At 44.3% G+C, this 17,086-nt stretch overlaps 1 protein-coding gene across 1 annotated transcript in view; it reads left to right on the top strand.

The window, feature by feature from the left end:
- Nucleotides 1-4,624: 4,624 nt before the first annotated feature.
- The window catches only part of RGS6 (regulator of G protein signaling 6), a 505,151-nt gene continuing 492,689 nt past the window's right edge, over nucleotides 4,625-17,086 (top strand). The window contains exon 1 of the mRNA XM_075927285.1: nucleotides 4,625-4,738. The gene's annotated coding sequence lies outside the window, so the exon portion shown is untranslated. The remainder of the gene's footprint in view (nucleotides 4,739-17,086) is intronic.

The raw sequence follows: 17,086 nt of genomic DNA, 5'->3' as shown, positions 1-17,086 counted from the left end.
CGCTCTATGTCGACAGAAGTTTTGTCGACAGAACCTGTCGACAAAACCCTGTAGACTAGACACAACCCTGGATGCAATAACACCTTCTGTCGACAGAACTCTGTCGACAAAAGGCGTTATGCCTCGTAAAATGAGGTTTGCCAGCGTCGACAAAACTGCTGAGTTTAGTCGACGTTATGTCAACAGAACTCAGCGGTAGTGTAGACGCTGGTATAGTTTTGTCGACAAAAGTCCACTTTTGTCGACAAAACTCTGTAGTCTAGACACACCCTAAGCTTCAGAGGTCCCAGGTTTAAATCTGCCCAGTGGCAGTTACACTAACACATGGAGCCTTAATCCAAAGTACCAGTGGTGTCACAGATTAGAGACTTTTTTTTCAGTTTATTCTCAGAGAAATTAAAAAAAAAAGTTTAGTTAAATTTTTCTGGACTGACTACACCTTACAGCCTTGCTAGTGGGGTGGGCAGTCAGAACATACTATGTGTGAGTTTAATGCAGATGAATGATAATTTAAAACCCTCCCACATGACAATTACAAGGCTGGCTGAGTGAGGGTATGAGCTCTGGGGAGGAGCTTGAGATGCAAGTTGCCCTGGGATGATGGCTAGGGATAGAAAGCTGGAGGAGTCCTCTTTCCAAAGCACCAGCTGGGCTGTGTGGAGAGGCATGTCTCTGCTGTGGCAGCGGATGCAGGGTAGATGCCTCTTCCCTGGCCACAGCAGGTCCAGGGCAGGGGTAGCTTGGGACCAGCAGGGAGCGGGTGCCTCTCTCCTAGCTGCACAGCTTAGAGGGAACTTAGGCTGGGAGGCAAACCCAATTCTGTTTGTGTTCTAGTTATGGTCTCGAGTCTCAATAACCCTGCATCGTGAGGCAATGTCAAAATGCCAGTCCAGAAAAATGCATGTTGGATTCTGGCAGGCAGAGCTGCTGACATTCTCAATTTGGTGAGAAGTGTTATAGGTTGTGTCAGTCTGTCCTAGCTGATTGCTTTCTTGGCCAGTGTCCCAGACCTATGACGTCACTGGAGAAAACTGCAGCACTTCTGTGCTCAGAATGCACTCGCAAATCTGCAGTCCCAGCCGTCTCCTGACCCCACTGTCTCCCCCTTTCAGTTGCAACTTACTGCTCTAAGGTTAGAACTGGCAGTTGTGTTCTTGCATCAAAACTAGATTCTCAAGTAGAGCCAGTGATGTCCTGGCTCTCCAGACTAGTCAATGTCTGAGTAATTAGGGAGTTTATCTGATTCTAATATATTCCAGGTTTAAGTCCCTTCTCTGCCTGATACAGACCTTTTCCCTATCCCAGATAAGTGCTCTAACCATCAGTGAAGGGCGCCAACAGCTTTGCTGGGTCCCTGGGCAAGGGTGTGTGTGTGCGTGTGCGTGTGCGTGTGCGCGCTTCTTGAAGGGGCAGAGTGCTGGGCAGAAGGGGCAGAGCTAGTGGTATCCAGTCCTCAGTGCCACTAGAACTGTGGCATATTCCCCTTAGCACTGCCTGGTGTGTGTCATGTGTTTCTCCAGTTGCAATTTAAAGGGCCCAGAGCTCTGGGCCCTTTTGAATTGTTGGCTCCCATGGCAATTGGCCCCTTTGTCAGTGGGTCTGATCCAGTGAGCATCTAGGTATGGGGTTGGCTGGGTTTTTTCCCCTACTGAAAGAAGAAAAAGTCTCAGTTTTGCCCTGATGCCACAGGGACAATTTTAAATCTCAAATTTGACAGGATGGGGAAACCATTTTCAGCCCAACTCTACTGTGCTTCAAGTTTTCAGAAAAAAACCTCACAAGACAAAAATAAAAAACTCCTAGAGAAACCAGCCTAGGCAAAGGAGGGAAAATCATTTTTGAAGAAATTTAAAAATGAAGTGGTTGATAAAAACATAGCCTTTTGTAAAATCAGCTGCTTTCCTGGAGGATGGGGTGGGACTGCAGGGTAGCAAATATTCAAATTATGCCTTCTTCTGGGAGATAGTGTTCTAGTCAGCTGAAAAAAATATAGCAGAAATAGAAGAGGTCCAGGATTGGGCAATAAAATGATTGGGGGCATGGAGAGACTTTGAAAGAGGAAAAAAATAAAATGGATAATTTAGTGAGGAGACCAACAACAACCGTGGCCAAAAACAGATTTACAGACTACCACTCAATAGTAAATCTGATGCACAAATAAATTTAGAAATGATAAAAGGATTTTTTATACACACCCCTTAATTATCTTGTGGATCTCCTTGGCATAAGCTGTTATTGAGGGTGAGCGCTTTGTAGGATTAAAAAAAGAACAGACACTTTTGTCACAGTTTCAGGACAACAGCGTCTGTATTTCCTCACCATGGCCCAGCAAGGGCAATTACTTTTAAGGTGCTTGCTCCCTAGCTGTCATGTCTCTTGGGTAAAATCTCTCTTCCTCCTGCCTCGAGTATTGCCAGGCTGGAGGATTCCCTGCTTTCACTGTGAATTCTCCAGCAAAGTCAGAGTGCCGAAGCAGGCCTGCTTTACAATGCTTTTTCTCACCATGAACAGGGTAATTGCGACAGTGATGTTACCACACAGCTCTTTCTAAGCAAGCACATTTATTCATACAGGTTTTTATGTTAGAGGAAAATATTAAAAACTATAAAAGAACCTACTTGCATGCAAATAAACTTACCAGAGACCAGCCCCAACTTCAGCAAGGGCTCTAGCCAGTGAAAAGTCTATCAAGCCCCCACTAAAGGGATTTTCTGTAGTCAAAAAAGCTCAGACCAAACACACCAAGAAATCTGGGAGTGTGACTCACTAGTACATCCAGTTTTGCATCTTTGTTCTTCAGCAACCAGGGATAGGTAATTAGAGAGAGAATAGATTTATCTATGTAAGGGTCTGTGACTATTCCTTCCCATCAGTCCTGGAGGGAGGCCATACATACCCTCTCACTACCACCTATTAATAAAGGCAAAGATCAAAGGGGAATTAGCAGGCTTGAGACACTAGTCTGGGGATGGGCAATAAGAATTTGCAAGTGGTCAGAGGCTGCAATTTTCTACAGGGAGTGTGGGATCTGGGATGGAGTTTAGGTACAGGAGGGAGCCCTGGGCAGGGAATTGGGGTGCTGGAGAGAGTGTGAGTTCAGGAGGGGGTTCTGACTTGGGTCAGGAAAGGAGTTTGGCTGCAAGAGGGGGATGGGGCATGGGAAGGGTGCCAGGTGCAGGCTCAGTCTGGGAGGCGTTTACCATAGGTGGCTCCCAGCTGGCAGCTCAGTGGGATTCTCAGGCAGACTACCTGGCTGCTGTAGCCTCAAAAAAGCCAGCGCTAGGGTGTGTGTGTCTGACAATGCACCCCTTGTGGGGAGGGGGAGCACCAAGTCTCTACGTACTGCATGTACCTGCAAGCACCGCTCTTGCAGCTCAAACTGGTCAATGGGATGCAAGGACAGTGCTGGGAGCAGGGCAGTGCATGGAGACCCTCCCCCCCCCAAGGGGCACTGCACACAGACACACATGGCTGCTTTGAACAGCGAGTAGGGCTGCGGCAGGTAGGGAGCTTGCCTGAAGGTCACACTGCACTGCAGGAGGCTAGATCCAAATGTTTGGTGGGCCAGATCTGACCTGTAGGACATATTTTGCTCGCCCATGCTCAAGCCCCTCTGGGCAGGGTAGAATAATAAACAGACTTTTGCCCTCGCTCAGGCAGACAGCAGCCAAATTCACGCCAGGAACTGGGTGCATGCAGAGGGCAAGGGACCAGGTCCCAGTCCAGGGACTCTAAGAGTAGCAGAGATTTCCATTCCAGGGTCAGCAGCGATCTCACCAAAACACACTGACCTGATTTCTGGCTACACAACCAGACTATCATCTGGCATCCCAGGGCTACTTCCTACTATCCCTTTAGAGTGTACGTCTGTTACCTGGAATTCCTCTCTGGGGAACATGGTAGCTCCTGGTACCTCCTCTGGGTCTTCAACACCAGAACTGCATTCTGGGCTCAGCAGTGGGCAAGAGACATCGGTTTCCAACTCTGGCTTTTGCTCAGCTCAGTGCAGGAGCCATCTTTTAAATTTCTTGTCCCCACCCTCCTCTTCTAGTGGGATGGAGATGGTTTGCCTGGCTCTGCCCACTGTGGCAGGGTTGGGGGGTGGAGAATGGTTTCTCCCTGTGAGTCTTGGAGAGGAAGCCATAACTCCTCACTTTACTCCTCATGATGTAATTTCAAAAGGCTGAGTCTGAAGAAGGGTAATTTATATTACCTTCTTCTGAAGTATTTCCTAGGAAATCCACTCATCTAAAATTCATTCTTGTCTGTTCTATTGTTTTAAGAATCTTTTGAAACTCATACCATTTTCTTAAACTACCTACATTTTTTCCAATAAGATTTATCTTAATTCAAGAAGGTTTTTTCCAGGAAATTGCCATATCTGTGTCAACATTGTCAAGGGTGACTGGCCCTTTCAAGGAGCATGGTCCAGTGAATCTGTGGCTGATTAGCTGCCTCCCATTGGCTTTAAGAGAAAGCACCTGAGCCATCTGAATTGGGAGAGACTGGGCTATTAGGGCAGTCAGTTAGGGAAAGGGGCAGCTGAGAGCTACTTAAGGAGGAAAGGGAAAATTAGCTAGAAACAGGAGTAGCAACAGAATATTAGGCCCCGGTATTGTTAGGATGAATAAATGCCAGAGCCAGCTAGTGGTGAAGACTTTCTTCAGCTCTGGGAATCTGTGCTGAGTTACATGAGAGCTTGGGTAGTGGCTCCTAAACCAGGGAAGGCCCTGTCTAGGTAAGGGAATGCCAGCCTGAAACAAGAAGGATAATGCTGCAGGGCAGATTGCGGGAGCAGAATTCTGTAGCCAATAGAAATTTTGCTTGTAAGGGTTATGTTCAAACATATAAGTCCAAGCCTTTATTTGGTTAAAAATATACCTGACAATGGTCAAGTGAATCCTGGCAAAATGAGTATGATGAAGTGAAATAAGATAGGACATAACTGCTTGTTGTAACTGGCTTTAACAGGAATGTTAGATGAAATGTAAATATTTTGGAAAAATGTTGTCTATGCTGCTTGTTGTTAGAATATTTATATAATATTAAATATGGTAATTAACATCTACATAGTGAATGAGGGAATAGATGGTATCTTGAGAATAGTAGCAGAAATAGATATAGTGACAAGCAGGCTATATGTGAATTAGTATGGGGTGATGTTGCAAGTGATTAGAAAAAGGGGTATTACCCTGACTTTTTTTTTTTTTTTTTTTTTTTTTTAAAGAGAGGTGCCAATGGTCACTATCAGAGGACTAATAGAGGAGAGATTAGCCTATTGTTCTTGTCCAGACACTGATTACCCCATGTAGGTCATTTCATTTTGGAGAGTGAGTAATGAATGGAATGCCTAGTTATACTATAATGTTTACTTTAGCTAACAATTTTTATTTTAAGTAAACTGTTTAATTTGATCACTTATCATCCAGTCTTCCACGAAATTAAATGATCTGTAATTGCCTTGGAATCTCAAACAGCTCACTTTGGGTTTATTCCTTATCTTTAAACTACTCCTTGGGAACCCATAAATCAAAGGCTAAAACTCCCAGGAAGGAAAGACTGAGTGGAACACTGTAGGAAATTCCTTTGCAATAGGCCTTAGGCCTTAGTGGAAGGTTGTGGGACGCTGAGCCCAGAACAAGGGATTGGTCCTGGAGGGGTGCTTTCTGAGTAAAGTTAGGATTTGTAGCTATGGAGGTCTGGGGAGCAGAACACTATGGGGAGCGCTTTTGAGGGAGACCTGTCTTGGGGGCTGTGGGAGGGAAGCAACTTTAGAGTATCTCAGGTGAGAGGCCCAGAAAGTTGGGGCCTGAAACAAGAGCCAAGAAACTATGAATAGAGTGGAAACTGGTTCTTGGTGGGGACCTTGATAGTATTGTCTCCTGAGGGGGCTGGAAAAACTTCTGTGACTGTACCTGTTCTCGGGGTAGGTGTGCCTTTGAGAGAAAGGGTTTTACTGTGAGGTCCAAGGAGTATTGTGTATGCATAAGAATAAATTATGCCCAAAGATCGCATCCATTCAAAATTCTTAGACTATTCCTGAAGGGGTCTCTGAGGGCAACATATCATAGGATGTGGAAGGTCTTTGTATCTAACACTTCATCGTGGCTGAAAACTTTCTCTGAGGCCCCACCCTCCCTCCATCATTTGCTATCCTCCATCCTTAGTCACTTTCACTAGGCAAGGAGAGGAGGTGGAGTTTTGGGGGTGGGGCCAAAGTCAAGGCAGTTGAGAGCAGGAGGCAGCTCATGGCTGGAGCAAGAGGTTGGAATGCAGGAGAGGGTGAGGAGTGTGGGCTCTGGATGAGTGATGCTTTTGTGTGGGGTGGCTCATGAAAGCAGCTGGTATGTCTGGTTCAGGGGTAGCTAGGTGGCTCTGGTGTGCTGCCCCTATCTACAGATACCACTCCTGCAGCTCCCATGGGCTGCAGTTCCCAGCCAATGGGAACTGCTGAGTCTCCCTCGGGGAAGAGGGGTGTGGTACAAGGAGACCCCCCCCCCCCGGTTGTCCCTGAGGAGCCAGACATGTTGGCTGCTTCCAGGAGTTATGTGGAGTCAGGGTAGGTAGGGAGACTATCTTAGTCCTATGGCAGCACCTACCAGACTTCTCAAGGGTGACTTCAAGGCCATATTGGCCATATGACCACCCCCCATGTGACTCCTCCATGTGCTGGGACAACCCCCTCCCCCCTGCCGTCTTTTACCTGTCCCACCTCTTCCCCTAACCTTCTCCTCTGAATGATGCAGCCTGGGGGACTACCAGAGGTCTGGCACATGCAGCAGGGGTTGTCCCCCCAATCCCTGCACTCAGTGGCAGGGGGAAAGGAGGTGTCTTTCAGCTGTGTTCCTCCTCCTTCCTGGAGGCTCCCTCATCTCTGCCAGTATGATGTACATCTCTCTACCGTCAAAACAGCAGCGCTCCATATGTAGCCAAATGCCTGATGTTATACTGAAACTGTCAGTCAGCCATGATTCTTTGTGTAACCTTTGTGTTTGTGAAAGCCCTCATTGACACAGGTGATTCCTGCTGGCAATCATCATCTGGAGTTCAGCACAGGAAGCAAGACTACAGGAAGCAAGTGGACAGTGAAAGCAGCTAGTATTAGGGGTCAAGGGGAGAGGTGGATGGAAGCTTCCATAATTTTTTTTATATTAGAGGTGGAATGCCAAGCTGGGGATGGGACCAGAATGAGAGAAACCATGTCATGTAGCGTCCTAGGCCCTGGATTGCTCAGTTGGCCCTTGGTGTTGGAAAGGAAAAATGAGGCAGCTCCTTCAAATACTCTATTGGAGCAATCAGACATGGGAATAGAAAGAGGGCCTAGTAACATAATGCTGGTGAGTATAGCATAGTAATACAGGTAAACAAGTGGTCCTTAGAACTATGTTTTGACTAAGGAAATAAACCATATGGGGGGGGGGGAGGGGGAGAGGGAGAGGGAGACCGACCGACCAACCAAATTAGGCAATGTTTATACTACCTTAAAATGTTTCAAGTAATTGCAGTAAACACAACAGCTCACATGAAATGTAACCAGTTACATCAAGATTACTTCAGCAGTTGATTAAACCAATGAACTAAAATGTTTCCTATAAAGAGCCTATTAGTGAATTTTTATTGTTGTCAGTGTAGATTGAGTTGCATTACTTGCAGCATAGTACGGGGCATTAAAAGCCAAAATGGATTTACATTTCCTACAGCAGCTATTTTTAAATCAAGTTTATGAGGGAAGAATGAATAGAGACTGATGAACATTCTAAGGTATTTTGAAGACCCATCAGTTGAAGGGGATAGTGTTTATATTTATTGGGCCACTTAGGTGGTAAATTGCATCCTAAACTGAAGATTTTTATAGTTATTATTTTATTTAGCTAGATCTGTTACTCAGCGGCCTCATAAACGTTCCGTATCTAAACAAAGTTGAGGGACAGATAGAGTGGGCTGTTTGAGACTGAAGAACATTCCCATGGCCTCTCAGCCCCAAAATAGTATTGTTCCCTGCCTAAAGCTACTTGAAATCTTAATCTGGCCTTAACCAAAACATTTGGTATGTGGAAGCAGGCCCTGCTGTAATATTTAAAGCAGTTCTTCTTTTCAACTCTCTAGCTTTTTACACCTCATGAGCCAGTGCACTGGGGGTTTGCGGGAGTAGCTGTATTTAAATTGCTCTTGTTAAAACTAAGTATAATACTTAACTCCCTTGATAGATACATTAATATATCCGATAATTTGTGTGTGGGGAAAATAATGCCAGCATATTCAGCAGCTGGTTACTGCAAAGGCCACAAGGATAGAGTTGGCCTATAGTTGGCAAGATGCTCTTACGTGTTGGCAGGATGTTTTCAGCTACTGGTCTGGGAAGCTAACAGGAGGCAAGGGGCTATGTAGAAAACTAAATGAGATGAGGACAGGCATCTTTTATTTTCTTTTTGTTTTCATTCCAGGTCTCTTCTTGATGGTCCAGTAGCTGCAGATAGCAGTACTCTCTAGTCTGGCAACATCTCATCCCACTTATCATGGGTGTGACCAAGTTTCCCATGATCCCATAAAGTTTGTTTATAGCCACCAGTCCTGGCTCTCTGTTCTGTGCTGACATTTAGCTCTAATTGACCTCTACATGTCGTTTAAGAGCCCGGTAATCAGTGGAAGTGTTGGTAATGCTGCTAAGCAATATTGACCTCCTATGATTTGGCAGTGGTCAGGTCCTAAGGCTGCTGGACTAGAGAGGTTCAACCTGTACTGTGTTCAAGTGCTGAAAATGTATGTATGCTGGTCTAGCTAGGGAGGAAATTTGATCCAAATTACTAAGGATTATGATGAGCTAAATCTTTCCCTCTGCAGCCAGTTCCGCATGTAAAATGCTTCTGATGCTGACTCAAATTGTTCCCCTATTGAAAATATAGTGATTACCAGGGCTCACTGAACCACGGCGAGACCTGCTCGCCAGCTGCGCTGTCCAGCAATCTGCGCAGGCACAGATCGCCCGAACCCGGCTCTTCCGGATTACAATCTACTTGCCACGGGCGGGTAGATTATATAATTTGTTGAGCCCTGGTGATTACCATCATCACATTACTACTTCTATGTGTTACCATGCTAGCCAATATGTAATGTCTCATTTCAGTGGTATTTGTACTGACTGACTTTAAAATCAGCCATAATATTTAATACTGCATTTAATTTCCTTGATAAATATTATCACAATTTGTCATAAAAGGTTGAAATGGAAGCAAATATTGGAAGGAATTTAATGTGCTTTGGCCCATTATGCCTCTTCTATTTGTTTGCCTTTCCCTAGGCTCAGGGACTAGTCTGGCATGATATCAAGATGCCATCAGTGTCAATGAGAGATGAGTATACACAGCACCTCACAGAATGAGGCCCCTTGTGACTAGGTTTATAAATATTTTACTGCCCTGTAAAAGAGAATTTTTACTCTGACTTGGGTCTTCTACCCTCTTTATCTTTTCTGAATGTGTCAGACCAGCCAAAGACAAAGGGCTGATAGTCTTTTCTCCAGAGTGGGAATCTCTTGTTCTATTTCTCTTCCCCCCACCCCTCTGTCCCTTGTGGAAATTTACCAGGTGCAAGATGGATTCCAGCACTAGGAGGTATTGTCACATGTTTTCCTAAGACCAACCACTGCTTAGATTTACAGGACAAACAAGGCTGTTTACAAGTCATAAAACTGATCACCAAACCATTAAAGCTGGCGGGTGGGCAGGGAAAAAAGGGGGGAATCAGTAATGGGTCTCATTAGCACACTTAAAACTATAAACAGTCTCCTACTTAATATTTTTAAGTTTACATACAAAAATGATACATGCACCAAAATAGGACATACAGATCCAGACGATGTTAACATTAAAATTGATAGGTTACATTGGGGTATTTTGTCTAAAGCATTTTTTGAGTTAGACATATTTATATTCATAAGCTAATTTTCATAAAGCATAAGGACATAACACCATAAATTTGTAATATTAAATTATTGCAGTGAACTGCTAAAAAAGAAACCTCAGACCAATAATCTGTAAAATAAAGTATTACATAACAAAGGAGGCTAAAACAGAAATAATTGTTGTCATGATCAGAAAGAGTGCTGACCAACTGGTGACTGAGGGGTTAACTGAGGGGTTAACTGAGCAAAGTGTTCAGGCAATCAGTCAATAACAATGCAGGTAGGAACTTCAAACTGTAAAAGAGGGGGTTTTCTATCCTCCCAGGTTTGAGTTCAGAGCAGTTTCTCCCAGGTATTCAGAACTTCTTAAAATGTGTAAGTAGGGAAAAGTTTAGATAGTCCATTGGGGTTTATTGTTTACCTTATATGGGGGTTTAGAAATCATGTCTGAGCTGGTTAATTGTTTTCTCTTTGTAACTAAGTATTACAGGGACGTTCCCTGAGTGTACATACAGGCAGTCCCCGGGTTACGTACAAGATAGGGACTGTAGGTTTGTTCTTAAATTGAATCTGTATGTAAGTCGGAACTGGCGTCAGCCGCTGCTGAAACTGATCAGTTTCAACCGCGGCTGAATCTGGATGCCAGTTCTGACTTACATACAGATTCAACTTAAGAAACCCAGGCATCCCCAAGTCAGCTGCTGCTGAAACTGATCAGCGGCTGATTCCAGGAAGCCTGGGGCAGAGCAATTCTGCCTCGGGCTTCCTGTAGTCAGCCACTGGTCAGTTTCAGCAGCGGCTGACTTGGGGACGCCTGGGGCAGAGCAGCTGGGGTGCTGCTGGGTTGCTCCAGTAGCGCGGCTCCTGGGCACTACTGGAGCAACCCGGCAGCACCCCAGCTGCTCTGCCCCAGGCGTCCTGATTCAGCAGCTGCTGAAACTGACCAGCAGCAGCTGAATCAGGACTCCTGGGGCAGAGCAGCTGGGGTGCTGCCGGGTTGGTCCGGAGCGGTGCTGCGGGACCAACCCGGCAGCCCCCAGCTGCTCTACCCCAGGGGTAGGCAAGAAAAGCCTGGTCTGCTAGTGTCCCCCCCCCCCCCCCCCAGCAGACCAGGGAGACGGGGGTGGCAGGACCGCCCAAGTCCTCCATGGCTTTGCTCTGTCTCCCTGGTCTGCTGACCTGGGAGACACGGAGCAAAGCCACAGAGCACGCGGGCAGCGGGACAGTCCAGGCGTGCTGCAGACCAGGGAGACGAGGAGCAAAGCTGCGGGCGTGCTGCAAGGCTTTTCTCCTGTCCCCCTAGCCTGCTGGGGGGGTCCAGCAAAGCCGCTGGACCCCCCCCCCCCCCCAGCAGACCAGGGACACCAGAGCAAAGCCGCCGCCTGGGCGGCTTTGCTCCCGGGCAAATGAGCAAAGCCACCCAGGCGGCGGCTTTGCTCTGGTGTCCCTGGTCTGCTGGGGGGGGGGGGGGTCCAGCGGCTTTGCTGGACCCCCCCCCCCCCAGCAGACCAGGGAGACTGGGAGAAGCTTTTCTTGCCCCAGAGGACATGGGTGGCGACCCGTCGCCCGTGAGCTCCGGGGCGAGAAAAGCCCCGTTTGTAAGTGCGGATCCAACATAAGTCGGATCCGCGTAAGTTAGGGACTGCCTGTATATCAAATTGTGTCTCTTTCCACCTAGACCATTTACTATGCTTGCAACTGTAGTTTTGTTAAGATTTTTTTATTCTAATTAACCAGATTGGGGGATTGAGCTGTGACAATTGTTTGTTCAGTTCCATTTGTTCAGATTGTTGTTAATGTATCTCTTCTGAGAACGGTATCTCAGAAGTCAGCTCTAAATTTGAACATTGGATGTAGGTATGGGTTCCATAGTAATCCTGTATGTGGCTCTGACGGCAGAATTTGATCCATAATTACCCTTGATGTCCCTTGTGGCGATGAGTCCAATTCCTTGTACCTAATGCAGGTTGTCCTCTCAGCTATTCTCCCGAGTATTATCTTACATGGCAGTTACAATGTGTTACACAGTCATACTCTTGTGCAACTAACAAGTTACTATGTCTTAGAGATTGTAATTTATAAGGCAGAGCTGAGTAAAAAAACAGGATAGCATTTTACAAACTATTGTTTCATCTCTTTTGTCCATGTTCTAAGTTTCTGAAGATACAAGTGACTGTCATAAGATACAAGTCAGAGGAGTACTTCAATTACCTGAGAAATACAATGATCTCCTAGATGATGCTTGGGGGTCTAAACTGGCCAACTCCTTCTATAATGTCAAGCTCCCACTCCAAAACATGAGGGCACTAGAGTTTCTCAATGAAAGTTGTAAGTGGTTTTTTTTTTGTTTTTTTTTAAATAGGGGTAATGTGGTGTTTTGCCTAATTTTCTCAAACAGATTAAGATTAAAAATTCTCCTGATGCTGACACCCAGAATAGAAAATTTCAGGCCAAAGAGTTAAATTTTAGCACAGTTATAAGTAATTAAAACCAGGGTTCTGCTGCTATCAGCTCTGCCTAGAATGCTTACCTACATCAAAATAGGTTTGACAATTGTGATAACTACCTTAATGTTTGTAAAGCACTTTGAGCTGGTGGGATGAAAAGGGTTGTACCAAGTGTAATCTCTTTTAAAACATTTGGGGGCTTATTACACATTGGTGAAAATGTTTATAAAACAGCTTATTGGACAATTTGTTTTTACAAATTAAAAATCTTGTCTTTTTAAAATAAGCCCTCTGCGTTGTTAGGATGGCCATTATACACACACGTTCTTCTCATGTTCCAGCTTAACAGCTCAGAACAATTTTATTTTTGTTTTAATTGAATCAGGCCCTATCATTCTCTTTACAATAGCTTTGTGGTTCCCATATTGAAACATAGGGTGTGTCTAGACTACAGAGTTTTGTCGACAAAAGTGGACTTTTGTCGACAAAACTATACCTGCGTCTACACTACCGCTGAGTTCTGTTGACATAACGTCGACAGAACTCAGCAGTTTTGTTGACGCTGGTAAACCTCATTTTACGAGGCATAACACTTTCTGTTGACAGAGTTTCTGTTGACAGAAGGTGTTATTGAATGTAAACTGTCCTTTGCGTCTACACTACCATGTCGACAAAGCAGCTTGCTTTGTCGACAGAACTCAATGTAGTCTAGACGCTCTTTGTCGAAGGAAGTTTTGTCGACAGTATCTGTCGACAAAACTTCTGTCGACAGAAGCCTGTAGTCTAGACGTACCCAAAGAGTGTTCCAAACAGAGTTTCAGGGGAACTTCAGTTAGAGAGACTGAGGACAATAAGTGCTCACAAAACTGAGTTTTAGCTTCACCAAAAGCCAGTTTTACATTGCATATTCTATTGTCTAAATCAGAGCGTGTGCTGAGATGAAGTAACTTACACAGCTAAAGTGGGAATAGAAGCAGCACCATGTGACTTACATAACTGACACAATGTAAATTACATACATTTTGAAATTCAAGCTGTCAGTTTCGCTGTCACTTGACTGATATTTGTTTTCCATAATAGGATGACTTACATAACTAACATACACTATGAACATACACTATGAACTGAAAATATTACAACTGAATATAAATACTTTGAAATTTGAGCTGTTGGTTACATAAATCATCCAGGCAGGAAACAAATAATGTATCATCTTCATATTTATTACTGGGTTTGCAGTAGTACCCACCATATGTAAATGTCCAAATGCACAGGAAGACATAGTCCCTGCTCTGAAAACTGTAAAAACCAGTTTGTCATTTTAAATTGTAGGGAGGCTGGGCAATAGTTTGGAATGGATAATCTTGATTGTGGGAGAGAAAAGGAGGAATACCTAAGTTTTGTTCTTAGATAGCAAATAATTTATCTCTGCCTATACAGAATTCAGTTATTTCCTCACAGGTGATAGTGAAATCATGGAATATCCCTAGTTGTGGAAAGCAGGAAGCCAAAATCCTTTAACTACTTACCAGTAGCCGTGAAATGCTACTGGAACCTATTAGTTGCACTCCTATAAGCTGGGACTCTCTGGGTCACCAACATCCATGGTCCAATAGGACCATGGATGTTCCAGGATCAGAGTGTCCTGGTGTACTGTGGGAGAGGGGATTGGGGTGCTACATGGAGGGTTGGAGAGCCGCAACTGTATTATGGACAGGAGAGGGCGGGAAGCCAAGCAACCCAGCTCAGCTGGGCTACATGGGAGGGAAAGGGAGGGCTGGGAAGCCCAGCTGGGCTGCCTGAGTGAGCCAAGAAGTCCGGTGGGATCACAGGTCCGGGGGGTGGGACCAGCAGCAGGATGGCCAGAAATGACCTTCCCACTCTGGCAAAATTCCTCATCCAGGACCAGTCAGGTCCCAAGGGTGCCGGACCAGGGAAATCCAACCTGAACTGACTTATTTTTCTTTGAGCAACAGTTCCTCATTCAGCAAGATACGTATACACTGCAGAGCTATTTCAGGATACCAGAAGTATCCTGAAATAGCTATTCCACGTCTATTGAAGAAGCCCATTATTTTGAAAGGTTTCAAAATAACAGGTGGCTTATTCTGACATCCTGGTAACCCTCGTTCTATGAGGGTTAAGGGGAATTTTGGAATAGCAAGTTATTTCAAAATCTGGCACTGTGTAGACAGCATAAATTACAAAAATAAGCTATTTTGAAATAAGATACGCAATTTGCGTACCTCAAATGGTGTATCTTATTTTGAAATAGCTCATTTTTTCATTTGGTGCTGTGTAGACAGGGCCAAATGTTGAAATAACCCACTGTTCCTAAACATCCCTTACTTCTAGTGGAATGAGGTTTACAGAGACATCAGAATAGCGAGCCTGTTATATTTTGAAATAACAGGCTTGCTGTGAAGATAGGGGATAACTATTTCAGGGTACTCCAGTATCCCAAAATAGCATTGCAGTGTAGAAGTAGCCTAAGCGTGCAGGGGGCTGGCAGCAGCACTGCAACTATGCTGCAGTGTAAATACTTACTACAGTGATAGGCTTGTTTTCCTGTTTGCTATAGTAGATTCACCCCCTTGAGAGGCAGTAGCCAGGTCACTGTAAGAATTCTTCTGTTGATGTAGCTGTGTCTGAAGTGGGGATTAGGTTGACCTAACCACGTTGCACAGGAGTTTTGCCATATGATTGCTCTTATTTCCTATTGTCATGACCTAGTTTAGGGTAAGAAAGATGCCTCTCTCACATGAGAGGATTCATTCTCCACAGACTTTGACAAACAAATGCAAATAAAATATTGTTAACAGCACTTGATAGTATTAAAACTGAATTTTTAATACTGTTATTACCAGTTATTATTTGTCTTGTTTACTGATTCTTTGAGCTTGAACAATGAAAGCAACCTGGCCATTTGATTAATATTCCTAGTCAACTTCATTTTCTGGTTTAAGTAGTAGTGTAACTGTCAGCTGGAAATGAACCTGTGAACACTGGAGCTTAGTGCATGAGCCTCTACCGCTGGGGGGGATGGGGGAGGGAAGAAGCAATTTTGGATTGGGGGGCTGCTGACCTACACCCAAATGAGAAGCAAAGACCACAACAAAACACTGCTCTCACTGAGGCAGCCTCCAACTGAGAAGGAGAAACACTCCCTGAATTCCCCTCACACACCAGAGCCATGAGGGGGCCCAAGCTAGAAGATTTTATGCACTCCTGCCCCATGGTGGGGAGGGGTGTGGGGCTGAAGCAATGCTGGGGGAGCCCTGAGCCTTAGGGGCTGGATCCAGGCAAGCCTGTAGGCACATCTAGCCCCTAGGCATTAGGTTCCCCACCCCTGCTCTATAGCTTGACCTAAAAGCCAGTTGGCTCTCAGCTAAGGCTATAGAGCAAACTGATTTCTCTCTCACTGCAAGTGGTCTAAATGCCACTTCATAGGATGCTACACCACACTCAGGAGTGTGGCTTATATTAGTATGCTGAAATGTGACTGGAAATGCTGCAGGAAAACATATTTCAAATGTTTGCACTGGAATTTTAAACATGACAACTTTTCCATTGATCTTAGTTCTGTAAAAATAACTTTATAAAATCTATATTTTGATCTGAATTTGACCAGGTAGTTTACGTTTAAGTGCTCTATCTGTATGTATTTTTTTGGGAGGGATACAAGAAGAAAAGCAGAATAGAAATCAAATTGTCTGGCCCTGAAGTCATGTAAGGCAATGAAATATTCAGTCCTTGATGTGACACTGATGGTATACAGAATAATATTCTTGAATAATGTTCTAGTTCACTGTCAGTAGTAACTTTAACTATTTTTCTGATTAAAATCCTGATAAGTGTATATTGCATAAGTCCTAAAAATAGCTATGAAACATTTATCAGGCAAATAATGTGTAACATGTTCCAGGTTTTCAAAAAGAAAATAGTTCTGTGCAATTTTGGAAGCACATATTCAAGTTCTTCAGGTTAATACACGAGCTGAGAGGAAGAAACAAACAATAAAATTCAGCCTTATTTTGCATAGCATTCATACAGACAATCCCAAAACAGATTACAGAGTTAAATAATCATTGTAATGTTTAAAGGTGGGAGGGGGAAGCTTCAGATAATTTCAAGAGTTGAGGTTGCAGATATAGAAAAGTTTTAGATGCAGGAGCAACAGAGCAGAAATCTCAAGTACTAACTAGGGATTATGTCAAAGGAGGCCTGGGTTGATGAGTGGAAGAAATGAAAAAAGGGGTAAAGGGAGACTATGTCCAGTCTAAAACTAGAATTGATCCACAGAATGTTCTCAATGTCCACTGACTTACACCCTGTAAAAATACATTCTGCACATCACTGAACATGTTAACGCCAATAGGCAGTTTTTTGAACAAGATACTTCACTGGATATGCATTCATTGTAGTATCTGAAGATGAGGGAGGATTATCTACTGCCTGAGAAGTAGGGGGTGATATTTTGCACATAGTAGAATCTGGAACTTGAGGAGACCAAATAGGAGGAGCTGAAATAGTTAAGACAAGAACAGATGAAGGTATGTATTAGGATTTCAATATAAGTGGAGCTGAAGGCATATACAGGAAACATTGCAGAGTGGTTGATAAATCAATATTTTTGTTTACTATTTGATTTACACAAATACTATCTTCCTTCAGAATGTTGCTAATTACAGTAAAACTCCAATAGTCCGGCATCCAATTGTCTGGCACTCCCCATAGT

Source organism: Pelodiscus sinensis, chromosome 4 (genome assembly GCF_049634645.1).
Source record: "Pelodiscus sinensis isolate JC-2024 chromosome 4, ASM4963464v1, whole genome shotgun sequence".
NCBI classification, from domain to species: Eukaryota; Metazoa; Chordata; order Testudines; family Trionychidae; genus Pelodiscus; species Pelodiscus sinensis.
This window is presented reverse-complemented; position numbering and strand designations above follow the sequence as displayed.